The sequence below is a fragment of the Rattus norvegicus genome, chromosome 6 (assembly GCF_021556685.1).
Source record: "Rattus norvegicus strain SHRSP/BbbUtx chromosome 6, alternate assembly SHRSP_T2T, whole genome shotgun sequence".
NCBI classification, from domain to species: Eukaryota; Metazoa; Chordata; class Mammalia; order Rodentia; family Muridae; genus Rattus; species Rattus norvegicus.
In genome coordinates, this window is record NC_141539.1 from 105,801,698 (window position 1) to 105,817,232 (window position 15,535).

A 15,535-nucleotide genomic window follows, 5' to 3' on the forward strand; every position below is an offset into this window, starting at 1 on the left:
CCTGGGATGTTTGCTTTGTGGAGACACTGTCTCAGCTCACAAGAGGTTTTCCCTAATCAGATCTAAACATTAAAAGCTTCTGTTGGTAGCCGTATTTTTCAATCTCTGTAGATGCATAAGCATAACCACATCCCCGTAATACAATTACCAGGTTCCCTTCTCATGTCTACACATCCTTACATTGGTTGGCCTTGTTCCTCAGTTTTTTCAATAACCTCTCTCGGGTGCTGTTGTTCCATTTTCACCAACATTAAGAATATTGAGGGCAGTTCCCGCAGATGTCACCAACAGGCAGCCTAGACATAAGCTTAGTGCCACCTTGGATCAGCTTCCACTAATGGCTGTGTGGTCCTCGGGGTTTGTTGTTTTCCTCACCACAGGTCTGGCTAGCTGTGGCCCAGTGCTGTTTTCTGTAAGCGTATCAAGAACCATGAGCAGCTTTAGGAATGAAAACTTTGGTTGCCACATCCTCAATTTAGGCTTTAATGCCAAAGACATTCTAGAGGAAAAAAAGGGAAAGAAATAGAAAGAAATCGTCCCCTGACGATAGGGATTCTTTCTAAGTTACAGACCTCGAACACATTCTAAAACAGCGTCTGAGGTGCCTGAAAGCTCTTGCCCTGTGACTCCCTTTCACACAGACAAATGAAAGGACAGCAGAGCCCTAGCTGTAACTGCTACATGACTTGACTGTGCCAGCAAGGCTGAAATAACGTTGGTCTAGAGACTTGGGGTGCGTCCAGAGAGCATTACCTATGCAAATCCTTGTAAACCAGTGTCTCCAGTCAAGTATGCCACCAGTAATGGAGTCCACATTAGGACCTTGTCAGTGAAATTGAATTGATGGAAGTCACCAGAGCACATCCAAAGGCAAAGTTGGTTTTGCAGATCGACGTTGACACTTCCAAAGCATTTTGTCACCTCAATGTCAAGTTTGGTGCCAACTCAACAGCAGCAGGCTTCTCATGAACAGGAGAAGGACCATCAGCTTCCATGAGGGCAGTAGATGTACTGACCCTGAGACCTTCATGCAGGCAGCATCACACACCCGCTGTGTCTTTGACATGGAAACTGAAGATGGTTTCAGCGTTCATCTGCTTGAAATTGGTGGGTCTCCTGGATCTGAAGATACAAAGCTTAAATTTGAAGGGAACACAGTGTCATCCACCCAGCTGTGAACGAGCACTTGCCATCAGACTCTGGAGTGAGAACCATAGCTGAGCCGGGCAGATACTGTGTCTCCTCTGCTTTCACAGTTGCAGTCGACATCATTGCCCAGTGAAAGTGTGGAAGGAGCAGCCTGGCTCCGATGATGAGGAGGAGTCAATGAGCAAACCTTCATGGTATCTTCCTGATATCTCTAGCCACCATTATGTGAATGGTGGAGTGTATGCATCATTTAACTGCATTTCTTATGATCATGCACATAGGAAGGCCCTGATGCAGAAAATTATTCATCCAGCATCTGAGGAAAATCAGGAGCATCTGGGTAAAATCACGAGGTGTACCCAACTGGTCCCTACAGATCTGTATCTTTTGTGGTTAAATTGTTTGTTGGACTTTATAACCCAGATAACTAGTGAATCTCCCCTTTATTTTTTTTTCTGGAGCACTCTGTAATCCCCAGCATGGTAGAATTTTTTGTGTTACCATAATCTCTAACCCATGATCATCAGAATCAGCCAACAGAATGCTATCCATATAACGGTAAATGAGAGATCGAGGAAATTACTTACGAATAATTGCAAATGGTTGTTACACAAAAATATGACAAAGTTGGACTATTTAACATTCCTTTTGGAAGTCCTTTCCAGTTGTATCTCTTTATTGGAAGACATGACTGTCTTTTTTCTCCTCAAAGAGACAGACAGAGACAGAGAGATGCCAAGAAGATGAAGATGAACCAGATCCATGTAGATCTTTCTCCATCTCCTATCTCTCTCTATTCATGTTCTCTCTCTCTCTCTCTCTCTCTCTCTCTCTCTCTCTCTCTCTCTCTCTCTTTCAGCTCTATATTCTCTAGAATCAACACACCTCTTATTTTGAACGCTGAATCTTTTAACCTTACACTTTCTCTGGACATGTCCAAATTGATCACAATTAAAATATCAAGAACTTTGATTCATGATTATCTCTAGCCAAAATTTGTCCTTTGATATTTGCAATTATACTCCTGAGAACCAACACCAGTGGTTTCCCTTTTCCATTCATCTATAGAGGCTCTACATGATTTCAATGGTCTAATTGCTCTCTTACATTGAGCGTTTGCATTCCCAAAGGCCAATATTTGTATCAACAACTGTCTGGTTTCAGACTCTGATATGGTTCTATTCACAGCTCAACTCAACCTCTGTAAGAACTCTGTAAAGGATTATCCAGAATCCTATTTTGGTAGAAGAGGTAGATTTTCCCCCAGGTTCTGCATCCTAAGCTCTAAAAGATGTACCACAACATTGCTCATTTTCCCCGCCATATCTGATTTGCTCCTGTAAGACAGCATAATGCCCATCACCCAGCATCTCGTCTTTAGTGACAGTTATTCCACTTGTTAATCACAAGGGCTGGTTCTGTAGCTTCATGCCTCCACCTCGACAACCACTGTAATTGTTGACCAGCTGAAACCAACCCCTTCCAATCTTGTGGGATCACCTCATGCTGTGGTCTAGTTATTTAGCATTTCTTTGACAGAGGAAGAGTATAAATGATACAAAATAATAGATTCTTTAAACTACTTTAAAATCTAGCATTTCCATCAGTCGTCAGGTGAGGTCACTGTCAGGAATAGCATCAGTAGCAGGCACATGCTGCAGAGACACTGGGAAGGATGCATGCGTTTCTGCAGGCCTAAGAAAATCTTGTGGGACTGCACTCACTCACACATCACCCTTTTGTGCCTGCGCTACCTCCTGCTCTTCCCAGCCCCTTGTCTCCCTGAGGCATTTGGGCACCTGGTAGTGAAAGCACGGGGAGCAGGGCAGGGCGGCACTTTCCCTTCCACTCTATTTCCTCTTTTCATCACGGGATACATTACCAGTCTCATTCACCAAGCCTGAACCTTCTTCTCCCTCTGCCGTTTTGCCTTCCAAGCATTTCAACTTCTAGTCAAAAACTCTACATGCATAGCCAAGTCTGCAGTCCTTTCTAGCAGAAGAAAATTGAGTGAACCATCTGAGTTTTTGACCTTCCCTCCAAATTTTCAGAAGAGAATTTGAACATACAAAGCAGAAACAAAACAAAACAAAATCTTCTAGTTTCACAGTAGGATAGCACCCAGCAACTGTAGCTGCCATTTTACCAATTTCCTTCAGTAACATTGCTCACCCCTCAGAATCTACAGTTTCCTCTACCACATTAGAAGCAGAGTTACCCATTATGTCTAAGTCACGTTGGGTGCCAGCTGTAGGCATAAAAGTTTTGAAACCTCCTCTTAAGTTATGCTGTAGCCCACAATAGAGCAGATGCAGTGGAAGAGAAAAGTTATTAGGATGTGGGGAAGTGGACCTGCTCAACACTAGTTCTCTGGTATTGGGCTCCCTCTCCTTGGGCAGCTGTTCAGTCCCAGAGCAAACACCAAAGAGGACTCAGCAGCTGCAGACCAGTCCTCTAGGCAGGCAGAAAACAGGCAGAAACCAGCAGCCACAGTCCAGTCCTTCCAGTTAGCAGACACCAGGCAGCTGTAGTAATCCTAAAACATCACGAGGCTGGCCACCAACCTGAGGTCAGGCCACAGAAGTGACAAGTTGCTGCAGGACTATACAAGCAGTGCTTGGGCAAGCTTCTCTCCATGGCAACTTTATCACAAGTTGAATTCAACAATTCTATGTGAGGCGAACCAATACATGCAGTGTCTTTACTGATGAATGGCCAGCTGGAGCAAACAAAATAACTTTAAGTATTTTATCGATCTCTCATCATAAAAAAATCCTTCCATCCTAGATAACAATTGTATCACATCAAATGACCAAATCTATCCACCCCACGTTAAGGGACTAGGGCGACGATCTTCACAAAACTGCTTCCTGCTGAACTGGAGTGAAGAATTCCTGTATGGCCCCCAAAGGAGAAAAAAAATGGTAAGTTTGACAAAACGTAGTTGTGGCATCTGTTGCACTATCTGGTTTTCTTGATTCTGGGCTAGCACTTTTGAAGTTGATTTGCCTGCACAATTAGGAGAAATCAGTAACGGACACAGTCTGTGAATCACCTGGGCTGTTTGCTGGGTGAAGACACCGTCTCAGCAGAAAACAGGTTTTTCCTAGTCAGATATGATCTTTACAAAGTTCTGTTGGTAGCCATGTTTTTCATTCTCTATAGATACATACGCATAAGTACATCCCCTTAACAATATTGTAGGTTTCCATTCTACTGAAAATACATTGTTATATTGGTTGGTCTTTCAGATATTTCAATATTTTGAGTACCCAGTTGTTGCAAAACAACCCTTCCTGATGCAGGTTTACATGTATGTCAGCCACATAATGTCTCAATTTCCGTTTTTGCCTTTCTGGTCCCACACATGCAACCCATTGGATACCACCCTATTCTCGATAATTTACCAATTCCTATAAATTCTGTCAAAACCTGAGGTGGCCAATCTGGATTTCAGACCTTTGGGTGAGTAAACTAACATCAGCTCCTGTATGTACCAACCCTTCTATGTCCACACCCGTATTTGGACAACCTGGGTCTCTGATCATAGACCTATGTGCCAGAGCACATGTTTCCCAGAGTTCCCTGAAGCCCCTGCTCATTCCACAGGAGCGGCCTTCCCCCTGATGTAGGGAAATAGCCTCTCTCTTCACCCTATCTCGCTCTTGTAGTTCCTGGTTTGTGCCTCAGGAAAAGCAGGTCAGACCCCTTTTAGGAGGAACCCTGTCTGTGATGCCTGCTTTCCCATGCGTTTTCAACCCCTAAGACCCTTGTACAAACAAGCTCTCTTTCTGTCCAGGACTTTGCTCCAGCGTGCTCACATGGCCACCTGCTTGCCGTGCATCAGCTGTGCACACAATGTCCCAGCTACATAAGCTCTACTTCTCCCTTGCTCTGCAGATCTTAAAGAATGTAAACTTATAAACTAGATAGTGTAAACCCACTCAGACCTACCTCTTATGGACCAAATAGACTAGGCAGACTTACTTATCTGAGTGGAAAGATCCCATTCAGTACCTATTACATAGGGTACAAGTCCTCTGGGATTCAAATGTACATCTAAGAACACGTTTTATTCCAAAGAAACTCAATCTTATTCTCTGCCTATAACAAACACAGATGTGTGTTTCAGCATCTTGTCAAGTCCAGGCGCTTACTACACCCAGGACAGCTCCAGAGAAGCGACCTCAGATGTTCCAATCTCCTCTCACAGACACAGATGCTTCTATTGGACCTGTTCCTTCTGACCTATCCTTGGATGGTTCCACAGACCCTGGACATCAGGGAGACAGCAAATTCTGGACTGAACAAATAACCCCATCCCCATCTTTTTAGGTTCTAGAGACACATCGCCGCAAAGCAAGCAGGAAGTAGTCAGAGATCACAACCCAATTCCTGCTTCACCATCGCCTCTAATTTTTTCTTCTCTTTTTCCTTTTTTTCGGAGCTGGGGACCGAACCCAGGGCCTTGCACTTGCTAGGCAAGCGCTCTACCACTGAGCTAAATCCCCAACCCTTTAATTTTTTTTTAAAATTAAACCAAGATGGGGGAATGTTGGTGTTCTGTCTAAGCTCAAAGAGAACACACACAGCTACATGGGAACACACAGGTATGCTCTGCCCCACAGTTGCCTGGCAACAGCCAGCTGTGCCTGACACTATAAAAGGGGCTGCTTGCCCTCTCTCAACCCTCTCTTACTTCTCTATTTCTGATCTTCAATGCTGATGCCCCCTCCTAGACCCACCCCGTCTATGTGTCCACGCCCGGACGCATTTATGCTCTTCTACTCTTCTCTCATTAAAGTTTTCCACGTCAACCATGGTGGCTTGGCCTGTTCTGTCTGGGCACAGGCTGAGATTCCAAACCCTAACAATTATTATATACTTCTAAATCCAAAGAGAAATAGACAGAGATACAGGAGAGACACAGAGAAGCGATCTGTGATGAACCACGTGGATCTGGTGCATCTTCCTCCATCTTCTCTATTGATTCCTGGTCCATCTCTCTGTCCCCTCTCTAAAATTTTACCTCCGCCTTCTTTACCCACTGCCCAATCACAAGCTTATCTGACTAAGACTTCATTTGACCTCCCCTGCATATAAACACCAGTGCACACCTCAGTTCAGTTTTCAATGGCAAGGAGTTGCCTTGTTCTCACTCTTAGACTGGTAATCCTTACCAATGTCTACCTTTGCCACAGTGGCTGTAATAGCCTTGAAGCCCTTATAACTCAACCTTAACCAGAACCAGCCTGTTGTTATTCTAGAGAATGCGATTACAGTATTCTCTACCATCAATGCACCTTTCATTTTGATCCCTAGATCCTCAGGCTTTACACTTTCTTTGGAAATGTCAAAATTGATCACAATTAAAATATCAAGTATTTTGATTTATGAAATCTCTAGCCAAAATCTGACCTTTGATATTTGCAAGTATACTCCTGAGAACCAACACCAGTGGTTTCCCTTTTCCATTCATCTATAGAGGCTCTACATGATTTCAATGGTCTAATTGCTCTCTTACATTGAGCGTTTGCATTCCCAAAGGCCAATATTTGCATCAAGGACAGTCTGGTTTCAGACTCTGATATGGTTCTATTCACAGCTCAACTCAACCTCTGTAAGAATTCTGTAAAGGATTCTCCAGAACCCTATATTGGTAAAAGAGATAGATTTTCTCCCAGGTTCTGCAACCAAATCCCAAGCTCTGAAAGATGTAACACAACATTGTTCAATTACCCCGCCATATCTGATTTGCTCCTGTAAGTCAGCATAATGCCCATTACCTAGCATCTGGTCTTTAGTGACAGTTATTCCACTTGTTAATCACAAGGGCTGGTTCTGTAGCTTCATGCCTCCACCTCGACAACCACTGTAATTGTTGACCAGCTGACACCAACCCCTTCCAATCATGTGGGATCACCTCATGCTGTGGTCTAGTTATTTAGCATTTCTTTGACAGAGGAAGAGTATAAATGATACAAAATAATAGATTCTTTAAACTACTTTAAAATCTAGCATTTCTATCAGTCTCCATGTCAGGTCATTGGCAGGAATAGCATCACTAACAGGCACATGGTGCAGAGACGCTGGGAAGGATGCATGTGTTTCTGCAGGCCTAAGAATATCTTGTGGGAGTGCACTCACACATCACCCTTTTGTGCCTGTGCTACCTCCTGCTCTTCCCAGCCCCTTGTCTCCCTGAGGCATTTTGGGCACCTGGTAGTGAAAGCACGGGGAGCAGGGCAGGGCAGCAGTTTCCCTTCCAGTCTATTTCTTTCCCCTTTTCAACATGGGGTACATTACCAGTCTCATTTACCAAGCCTGAACCTTCTTCTCCCTCTGCCGTTTTGCCTTCCAAGCATTTCAACTTCTAGTCAAAAACTCTACATGCATAGCCAAGTCTGAAGTCCTTTCTAGCAGAAGAGAATTGAGTGAACGATCTGAGTTATTGACCTTCCCTCCAAATTTTCAGAAGAGAATTTGAACATACAAAGCAGAAACAAAACAAAACAAAATCTTCCAGTTACACAGTAGGATAGCACCCAGCAACTGTAGCTGCCATTTTACCAATTTCCTTCAGTAACATTGCTCACCCCTCAGAATCTACAGTTTCCTCTACCACATTAGAAGCAGAGTTACCCATTAGGCCTAAGGCACTTTGGGTGCCAGCTGTAGGCATAAAAGTTTTGAAACCTTCTCTTAAGTTATGCTCTAGACCACAGTAGAGCAGATGCAGTGGAAGAGAAAAGTTATTAGGATGTGGGAAAGTGGACCTGCTCAGCAGTAGTTCTCTGGATTGAGTTCCATCTCCTTGGGCAGCTGTTCAGTCCCAGAGCAAACACCAAAGAGGACTCAGCAGCTGCAGACCAGTCCTCTAGGCAGGCAGAAACCAGCAGCCACAGTCCAGTCCTTCCAGTTAGCAGACACCAGGCAGCTGTAGTTCAAGCCTAAAACAACACGAGGCTGGCCACCAACCTGAGGTCAGGCCCCAGAAGTGACAAGTTGCTGCAGGAACTATACAAGCAGTTCTTGGGCGAGCTTCTCTCCATGGTAGCTTTATCACAAGTTGAATTCAACAATGCTATGTGAGGCGAACCAATACATGCAGTGTCTTTACTGAAGAATGGGGAGGTGGAACAAACAAAATGACTTTAAGTATTTTATCCATCTCTCGTCATAAAAAAACCTTCCATCCTAGATAACAATTTTATCACATCAAATGACCAAATCTATCCACGCCAGCTTAAGGTACTAGGACGATGTTCTTCAGAAAACTGCTTCCTGCTGAATTGGGGTGAAGAAATCCTGTATGGGCCTCAAAGGAGAAAAAAATGGTTAGTTTGACAAAACGTAGCTGTGGCATTTGTAGCCCTGTTTCTGGGCTAGCACTTTTCAAGTAGATTTGCATGCACAGTTAGGAGAATCAGTCACTGAGACAGTCTGAGTCACCTGGGATGTTTGTTGGGTAAAGACACGGTCTCAGCAAAAAACAGGTTTTTCCTAGTCAGATATGATCTTTACAAAGTTCTGTTGGTAGCCATGTTTTTCATTCTCTGTAGATACATATGCATAAGCACATCCCCTTCATAATATTGTAGGTTTCCACTCCACTATCAACACATTGTTCTATTGGTTGAGCTTTCAGATATTTCAAGATTTTGAGGAACCAATTGTTAGAAAACAACCTTTCCCCATAGGTTTATGTGTATGTCAGCCACATAATGTCTCAATTTCTATTTTTGCCCTTCACAGGCAATCCATTGGATACCACCCTATTCTCGATAATTTACCAATTCCTATAAATTCTGTCAAAACCTGAGGTGGCCAGTCTGGATTCCAAGAATTTTGGGAAAGCAAACTAACATCAGCTCCTGTATGTACCAACCCTTCTATGTCCACACTCGTATTTGGACAACCTGGGCCTCTGATCATAGACCTGTGTGCCAGAGGACATGCTTCTCAGTGCTCCCAAAAGCCCCTGTTTATTCCATAGGAGCGGACTTGCCCCGGATGTAGTGAAACAGCTGAGCAGTTCTATCCCCTATCTCACCTTTAACAGGTTTTATTTACATCATGAAATCCCATCTACTATACCTGGAGAGACCTTAAGTCCTTGAGAAGTGAATCCACTTCTTCCCAAGACGATCCCCAATGTCCCGTGAACATAAGGGATCACACACTCCATTGGTTAGGTTATATTTGACTTGTGGGGATAATGTAAGAGGAATCTGTGGCCAGATCCCAAGCTAACCCTCCATGAGCACCTATGTATAGGACTAGAAATACCTAATGCTTGGAATGTCCTCTCTGACCAAAAGGAAAATGACTCGTACTCTTTGCAGGGTGTCCTCTAGCTGAAAGGCCCCTCAGTGTTGCCTGAAGTTATAAAATGAGCACCATCTTAGCCCAGGCCTGCAGACAAAGCTACCAGCCCCTCCTGCCTTTCCTCTTCTTCCACCATGCTTAGCTCCGGGGTTGGCCACTGCCAACCCTAACCTGGCCTCTTCTCTATCACCACTGCTTTGAGGATTCTTCCAACCGGCTTGCCTCTGAAACCTTTGATTCTGTGGATAAAAGACACAGGGCTGGAGAGATGGCTCAGGGGTTAAGAGCACTAACTGCTCTTCCAGAGGTTCTGACTCCATTCCCAGCCATCATCTGACTCAATTGCTCACAACTATCTGCAATGGGATCTGATGCCCTCTTCTGGTGTTTCTGAAGACAGGGACAGTGTACTCACTTGCAATAAATTAAAAGGAAAAAAAAAAGACTTCAAATTTGTTTACTGGACACAGTTGCTATGGAAAGATAAGGCAGGCCTTCCCGGTGGGAGTTACCAGTTCATTACCTCTGTGTCTCCCCCTGCTCTAAACTTGAGGCTTGTTCCACCATCTCCTGCCAAATATTTTTGACCAACCTTTCAAGGTTGCAGACCCTAGCTTTCCCAGAGCCCTTCCATGATTATTGTTTGTTTCTGTCTAAGCTAAACCCACACAGCTACCTGGGAACAGCCAGGTAAGCTCAGCCCCACAGTTCCGTGCAACAGCCAGCTGTGCTTGACAGAATAACCAGGGCTGCTTGCCCTCTCTTACCTCTCTCAGTCCCTTCACCATCCCTCCATCGACATGCCCATGACAGCTGCCTGTCTGCTCCTCTACTCTCCTCTCACGAGAGTTACCCACGTGAAACCATGATGGCTGGGTGTGTTCTGTCTGGGCACGGGCTGAGATTCTAAACCCTAACATTGGTGCAGAAACCTGGGATTGAAGCAGGAACCCGAACATCAGTGCTGTTCACTCGGATGTCCTGAGTGAGGATTCTGATTTCCCGTTGCTCACATGCCCTGATGTTCCCACCACCCTGCCACCAACTCAGAGGTAGAGGACAGGCCTTTCCCACTGCATGCCTCTGCTGCCCAAGGCAGCCCACAGACTGCTCTGGCCGCCTAGGGCCAGAGACTCAGCATCTGCCGAGATGGATGAACCATGCACTCCTGCCCTATCACCACATTGCCCACAGTCCACTCTGGGCCGGGCCCAGTCACACTTGCTTGCCATGGGTTATGCACTCAAACTGGCTGTGGCAAGGAACAATGGAGATATATGCCACTTCTGTGCACATAACCAGATATTGCCAATGAGCATCCTGCTGATGGGCACTGTCATTAAAACTTCTGTGGCTTCTGCAAGTATCAGAGGGAATTGATCAGAGCTGCTGCCACACGATCTACATCAGACCACCACCTGCTGGCTGCTGGGGGCCTTCAGGACTTATACCACTCCTCAGGCTTCCCCATCACCATGATGCCCCCTGCTCTTAGCTGTCCACCCACTAGAGGGCCCTCTTCAGCATGTGCTGGTGAGTGGTACTTACTCAACCTCTGTGCACTTTCTTTACCTCAGGGCTTCACTTTCCCTGTGAACACATGGTTTCAGGAGAGCATTCTTGAGCTTGGAGAGCTAGCTGTGCTGCTTCTGGGGATAGATCCTTTCATGGAGCCTCCCTTTCTAGGACATTTTCCCTTGGGTGAGACCTTCTTTCTCCTTTTGAGACAGTTTAATACCAGCCTAGAGCTGGATAGGCTGCTCTCTGGCTCAGGAGCACTGGCTCTAACTTTAGACCCGGCACAAGTCAGGGAAATTAATCCCTATTCTCACCCATGGGTCTCTAGTTCTTCACTGCCTGTCCCCATGTCCTGGGATGTAATTTACACTAACCAGAAAACAATGTCTCTGTCTGGCCCATACCCAGGTCTCCCTCTTCTCTTTTCTTTGTTGCTGTAGGTCCTGGTTTGTGCCTGTGAAAATCCGGTCTGACCCCTTTCTGCAGGAGCCCTGTGTGTGAGGTCTGCGTTCCCACACTAAGTGTCTGATCACTAAGACCCTTGTACAAGTAAGGTCTCTCTTTTTGTCCGGGATTTTGCTACTTCGTGCTCACTCTGCCACCAAAGCGCAGTGCCTCATCTGAGCATATCAGTGTCCCAGTTGCATGTGCATGCACACTCTTGCTTCTCCTTTGCTCTGCAGATCTTAAAGAAGGTAAACTTATAATCTACAAGAAGCACTCAGACCTACCCCTTATGGACCAAATAGACTCCACTCGGATAAGTACATCTGCCTGAAGATCCCACTTACTGCCTATTCCAAAGGGTGGGAGTCCTCTGGGTTTCAAATGTACAACTAAGAAAAAGTTTTCTCCCAAACGCGCTTTATATTATTCTCTGCTTATAATAAGTGTGTGTTTCAGCATCTTGCCAAGTCCAGGCAATTACTACACCCAGGACAGCTCCATAGAAGAGACCCCCATATGTTCTAATCTCCTCTCACAGACACAGATGCTTCTATTGGAACTGTTCCTTCTGACCTATACTTGGATGGTTCTACAGACCATGGACAACAGGGAGACAGCAAAATCTAGAGTGAACAAATAACCCTATACCCATCTTTTTAGGTTTAAGAGACACATCGTCGGAAAGCAAGCATGAAGTAAGTCAGAGATCACAACCCAACTCCTGCTTCACCATCGAGTCTACTCTTTTTTAATTAAACCAAAATGGAGAATGTTTGTGTTCTGTCTAAGCTCAAAGAGCACAGCTGCATGGGAACAGCCAGGTATGCACTACCCACAGTTGCCTGGCAATAGCCAGCTATTCCTGACACTAGAAAAGGGGCTGCTTGCCCTGTCTTACCCTCTCTTACTTCTCTTCCTCTTTGTTCTTTGCTGCTCTTGCCCCCTCCCCCCATCCCTCCCCCATATGTCCATGGGCAGCCACCTATCTGATCTTCTACTCTTCTCTCATTTAACCTCTTCACGTGGAACCATGGTGGCTTGGCCGGTTCTATTGTGCACAGGCCAAAATTCCAAGCCCTAACAATTATGTCCTCCTTTATCTGAAGAGACAGACAGGAAGAAGACACAGAGAAGATGAAGATGAATCAGATCCATGTGCATCCGGTTCACCTTCCTCCATCTATCTCTTCCTGGTCATCATTCTGTCCCCTCTCTCTAAAACTTTCAGCCCTGCCTTCTTTTCCCACTGCCCAAACACGGGCTCATGTAACTAATTAAGATTTGTACCTGAACTTGCCTGCATACAGACAGCAATCCACAGGACAGTTTGGTTCCCAATGGCAGGAGGTTACCTCATTCAGACTCAGACTGGCAAATCCTTTGACCAATGTCAAAGGCTGCAGTGGCCTAGAAGGCTCTGTAGCTCACAGTAACCAGAACCTGCAGAGTCTTAGCTATGATTACCGTATTCTCTAGAATCAATGCACCTGTCATTTTGAACTCTGGACCCTTTGGCCTTACAATTTCTTGGGAAATGACCAAATTGTCTACAGTTAAAACATCAAGCATTTTGATTGCTGATATCTCTAGCCACCATTTGCCCTGTGATATTTCCATTATACTACTGAGAAACTATACCAGTGGTCTCCCATATGCATTCATCTACATGGGCTCTACATGCTTTCAATGGTCTAATTGATCTCTTACATTCTGTGTTTGCATCCCCAAAAGACAATATTTCTATCAACGACTGTCTAGTTTCTGAGTCTGATAGGGTTCTATAAACAGGGTTCTATAAACAGCTGAAGTTAACACCTCTGTAAGAATTCTCTAAAGGAATTCTCCAGAATCCTATTTTGGTAAAGAGGTAGATTTTCCTCCTCAAGTTCTGCAACCAGACCGCAAGCTCTTAAAGTTGCAACTTACCATTGTTCATTACACCTTCAGATCTGATTTACTCCTGTAAGTCGGCATAAGGCCCATCAGCAAGTAGCTGGTCTTTAGTAACAGTTATTCCACTTGTTAATCACAAGGGCTGGTTCTGTAGCTTCATGCCTTGCCTCAACAACCACTGTAATTGTTGACCACCTGACACCAAACCCTACCCATTTTGTGGGATCACCTCATGCTGTGACCTAGTGATTTAGCCTTTCATTAACATAAGAAGAGTGTAAATGATACAAAACAACAGTTTCAAAATGCTTTAAATCTAGCATTTCTATCATCACCAGAACAGTTCACTGGCAAGAACAGCATCAGTAGCACTCACATGCTGTAGAGACACGGGGAAGGATGAAGGTGCCTCTGTAGGCCCAAGGAAAACCTGTGGTAATGCACTCACTTCCACATTAAAGCTTTGTGCCTCTGCTGCCTCCTGCTCTTTTGAGCCCCTTGTCTCCTTCAGGCACTTTGGGCACCTGGTAGTGAAAGCATGGGAGCAGGGCACCCCTGTCCCTTCCACTCTATTTCTTTCCCCTTTTCATCATGGGGTACATTCCCAGTCTCATTCACCAAGCATGAACATTGTTCTCCCACTGGCTTGTTTTTCTTTCCAACCAATTCAACTTCTAATCCCAAACTCTCGGTGCATAGCCAAGTCTGTAATCTTTTTTAGCAAAAGAGAATTGAGTGAACCTTCTGAGTTTTCTGCCTTCCCTTCAAACTTTCAGAATGGCATGTGAACATACAAAGCAAAACCAAAACACCCTCTCCAGGAACCCTGTAGCAGACCACCCAGCCAATGTAGCTGACATTTTACCAACTTCCTTCAGTAACATTGCTCACCCCTCGGAATCTACAGTTCCCTCTACCACATTAGGAGCAGAGTTACCCATTAGGCCTAAGGCACTTTGGGTGTCACCTGTAGGCATAAGTGTTTAGAAACCTCCTCTTAAGCTCTCCTCTAGCCCTCCACAGAGCAGATGCAGTGGAAGAGAAAAGTTATTAGGATGTGGGGAAGTGGACCTGCTCAGCAGTCGTTCTCTGGATCGAGTTCCATCTCCTTGGGCAGCTGTTCAGTCCCAGAGCAAACACCAAACAGGACTCAGCAGCTGCAGACCAGTCCTCTAGGCAGGCAGAAAACAGGCTCGAACCAGTAGGCACAGTACACTACTGTCAGCAAGTAGACACCAGGCAGCTGTACTTCAATCCTGAAGAAACCACCAGGCTGGCCACCGACCTGAGGTCAGGCCACAGAGGTGACAAGCTGCTGCAGGATCCTCAGGAGCAGTTCTTAGGCGAGCTTCTCTCCATGGCAGCTTTATCACAAGTTGGGCTCTACAATGCTATGTAAGGCGAACCAATACATGCAGTGTTTTTACTGATGAATGGCGAGGTGGAGCAAACCAAAGCTCAGGGCTCATCTCCCACTGTCTGTGGGGATTTATACTCCTTCATCAGGAGCGCTTTCACGTGTCTGCTATATCCAAACATCCTTTCACCTCTGTCTGCTTCAGGAGAAGTCTATTACGTGTTTCCTTAGCAAGACAAGCTTTCACCTGTGTTCCCCAGCAGAACATCCTTTGGCAAAATGAATGTTCCAAAAAACTAAAATTTCCACTTTATATCCCCCTTTTTCTTTAAGAATTGTCCTTTTCCCTCTCATCAGAAATCTACACAAAACGGAATTATTGTAAGAACCATCACATTTTCAATAAATGCCATTCGTATAATATAGTCAAATAAGTAACAAAACCCTATGTTACTACCTATATAGAATAATTCAAAATAATTTAAAATTTCTATCAATGTACAATTATTCAAATGAAAACTTAAATTTCTGTCAATATGCAGTGATTAAGTGAAAACCTTAAATTTCTATCAATAGAAAATAAAGGAACAAAAATACCTTAAATTTCCAATATATAAGTACAAAAATGAGTACATTTTTATCAATGTTTGATTATAACCAATAATATTCTTCCACCCTAGATAACAATAACTTCACATCAAATGACCAAACCTATCCACCCCACCTTAAGGGACTAGGGCGATGATCTTCAGAAAACTGCTTCATTCTGAATTGGGGTGAAGAATTCCTGTATGGGCCCCAAAGGAGAAAAAAATGGTTAGTTTGACAAAACGTAGCTGTGGC

At 44.7% G+C, this 15,535-nt stretch overlaps 1 pseudogene; it reads left to right on the forward strand.

The window, feature by feature from the left end:
• Positions 1-293: 293 nt before the first annotated feature.
• On the forward strand, positions 294-11,496 carry LOC148005354 (ornithine decarboxylase pseudogene; annotated as a pseudogene).
• Positions 11,497-15,535: the final 4,039 nt, after the last annotated feature.